Source organism: Rutidosis leptorrhynchoides, chromosome 3, assembly GCF_046630445.1.
Source record: "Rutidosis leptorrhynchoides isolate AG116_Rl617_1_P2 chromosome 3, CSIRO_AGI_Rlap_v1, whole genome shotgun sequence".
Classification (NCBI taxonomy): domain Eukaryota; kingdom Viridiplantae; phylum Streptophyta; class Magnoliopsida; order Asterales; family Asteraceae; genus Rutidosis; species Rutidosis leptorrhynchoides.
Window position 1 is genome coordinate 590272659 of NC_092335.1, and position 3745 is coordinate 590276403.

A 3745-nucleotide genomic window follows, 5' to 3' on the forward strand; every position below is an offset into this window, starting at 1 on the left:
CGCAAAACTTAGTTTGTCAGTATACTAATCAATCGCATCGTCCACCGACATTTTCTCGGTCATTTTCAATTCCATAAACTCTCTCCTTAACTTTCCTATCTCGTACGGAGTACAATATTGTTCGCACACTTTTTCATAAAATTGCTCCCAAGTGATTTGACCAAATTGTTCCTTTGTTATATGGGTAATGACAGAATCCCACCATACCATAGCTTTATTCTTCAATAACCGATAAGAAAAAGTAACTCTGAGTTCTGGTTCACATTGACACGCTTCATATGCCCGGTCCACTTCCCTCAACCAATTTAATGTGTCATTCGGGTTAGTACTGCCCGAATACGTAGGAGGATTACAATTTAAGAACTGTTTATAGGTACACTTTTTCTTGGTTTTAATTGAGGATTGTTGAAAGATCTGATGCGGATACAACGTCTGTGCTGGATTTGAATAATTAGACTGGAGTGGAATTTGAGATTGTGGTTGCGATCGGTGTGGCAATGCGCCTCTAATAGGCATAGACGCACTTTGCGAAGTTACATATTCTGGAGGTGTACCTGGAATAGTTGTGAATGGAGCAATAGTAGTAATACCTGCTTGCGACTTTTGTTGTTCCAACTCTCGTATTTTATCCCTCATTCCATTCAGTTGACTTTGTAATTGAAAATTATACTTTTGTAAATCATCTTCTGCACTAAGCTCCTCTGAGGACGTTCTTGTTAGTCTAGGGGTCAAGGGGGTATCGACATCCTGAATTTGATCAGCCATACCTGTCTTATCACAACATTTCACAAAACTTAGTGGATAATCGGTTAGTACCTATCAACTAACACGTATTCCAACCATATTCACTTTCCCTCCCCCCACTAGTATGTTTGACACAACTCCAAACTAGATTTGGGAAGATGACATTCATCACAATGTACATGCGGCCAAACCTATGCTCTGATACCAAGTTGTAACACCGTACTTTTTTTTATTACACAGCGGAATATCAGTTTATCAAATCATGGTTATAAACATATAGTAAACATATATGTTACTATTTATTACAGTTCAACTAGTGTTACTTTTCAAAACAGTGAAACATAGTTAATTCCGACATCAGAGTTCTTCAGTGTGTCAAACATAACCAAAGTACAACTATCTTCTCCCATCCCTAGCATGCAAATAATATAACCTGCAGGGGAGAAAATGTGGGGGATTGGCACAACGCTAAGTGAGTGAGATATCCCAATAGATACTAATACAAAGTACCAAGCCTAGTGGTGTGTGCGAGGTGGTGTATAAAATAGTTATATTTTTACTACAAAATACTATTAAATACGATACAATTTTACACAAGTGATTTATTTATTTATAGAGTGGATATACCTAAAGCTTGCTACAACACTTATAGGTAGTGTACCTAATCGTACAGTAATGTAGTTTTTAGTAAGTCCGGTTCGTCCACAAGGAACTCTTGCCAAGTTTAACTCTATATTTTTTTAACTTATAATTGTAAAAATACAAAAATATATATAAGTAGTATTATTATTATAAAAGGGGGTTTTTACCGTTTAATGACCGGTTTGTCGATTTTAAAACTTTAGTCGCAGTTAAAACCTAATGTAAAATATTAAAAATAAATATAACTTAATTTTAAGCGTAAAGTAAATAACGATAATGAAATTGCGATAAATAAAAGTGCGATAAATAAAATGACGATAATTAAAGAGTACGATAATTAAAAGTGCAATTAAATACAATGACAGTAAATAAAAGTGCGATTAAATATGAAATAAAGAAATTATGCTTATTTAAACTTCCGTAATCATGATGTTCGATGTGTTGTTTTTAGTTTATTCCCATGGGTTAATTGTCCTTTGTCCTGGATTATTCGATATGTCCATACGGATTTGTCCATAATAGTCCATCAGTCATAATCATAAAGTGCGAGAGTCTTCGTCAAATTATTCTTATTCCCGAAGTCAAATATTCCAACTAATTGGGGATTCGAATTGTAACAAGGTCTTAATACTTTGTTTAATGAATACACCAGGTTATCGACTGCGTGTAAACCAAGGTTTTACTACTTTGTTAACAATTACACCAATTACCCTTGAATGTAATCCACCCCTGTTTCAACAAGTCTATTAACTATTAATCCAGTTCCGTGTCCGGTAAAATGAACAATTATTGGTATTTATAGATATCCCGCCCACCGTACCCAGTCAAGCGTATGTGGTTATATATAAATACGTCAAATTATAAGTCTATATATTAAATCAACGAGGTATCATTTAGTTAATATAAAGCCCATTAATAGCCCATAGTCTAATTTCCACAAGTGTCGTTCTTTTGTCCAAACCCCAATTATGGTACAAAGCCCAATTACCCAATTTTAATATTTAGTCCAACATCATGATTACTTCGGCATTAAATAAGCATAATAATAACTTATCTACGAGACATTAATTTAAAAAGGTTGAACATAACTTACAATGATTAAAAATAGCGTAGCGTTACACGGACAGAATTTCGACTTACGCCCTTACAACATTCGCTAACATACCCTTATTATTAGAATTTAAAATTAAAATTAAAATTATAATATAAATAAATAAATATATATATATATATATATATATATATATATATATATATATATATATATATATATATATATACGTTTGAGTAAGAAGAAGAAAAAGATTTTGTTAAAATTCGTCCAAAACTCGCGAACTTTATAGGACCTGACCTGTCACTGTTCACCATGCGATCGCATGGAGTTATAGCCTCCAGGCTGTGATGACCCGAGAATTTCCGATCAAATTCAAACTTGATCTTAATATAATTTCGACACGATAAGCAAAATCTGTAATGTTTTGGGAGTCTCGAAAGTTTTGAAATCTATATTCATGTAATTAATTATCCATTTGACCTTGACTAATTCCGACGATTCACGAACAATTTCTTGTAACCAAATATGTATATATATATAAATATGAGTATATATATAATAGATAGAAATTATAAAAAGGTAATTTAAACATTTAAAATTAAATAAGTACAATAAGATATAAACTAAATAAGTTGTATATATTAAATGTAAATACAAGTTAAGAATATAATTAACATAATAATTTTCATTATTAATTATTAATACAATACTAATCTCAATACCTATATTAGTTTATTGAATATATTATAATTGTAATTTATGAATTATCATTATTATAATTGTTGTTATAAAGTATTAGTAATATAATTATTGTTAATGTAATTAATATTAAAAGTTATAAATATTATGATTATTAATGTTATCATTCTTATTACTAAACTTATTAATTAACATTAATATGATTATTAGTATCTTATTAGAATCATTGTTATTTATTGTTATTATTGTTAATAAAAGTAGTGATATTATTTTTATTATTATTATTATTATCATTTTATTATGATTGTTATGATTGTTATTATTAAACCCAATAAAATTATCAATTTCTTTTTATGATCATTATTATTTGTTATTATTATTAATAGAATTATTGATAGTATTATTATTATTAATTTTATTATATTTTATATAATTATTACTAGTATTATATATACTTATTTATTTATTAACACAAAATTGTATGTAATCAGTTATATATATATATGCAGAATCCATTTACATCACAATCAAATCATAACAAATTTTGTTTCTATCTATGAATATGTTAAACAACTTAGTCAATCGTACAAGCTGTTGAAAAATCAC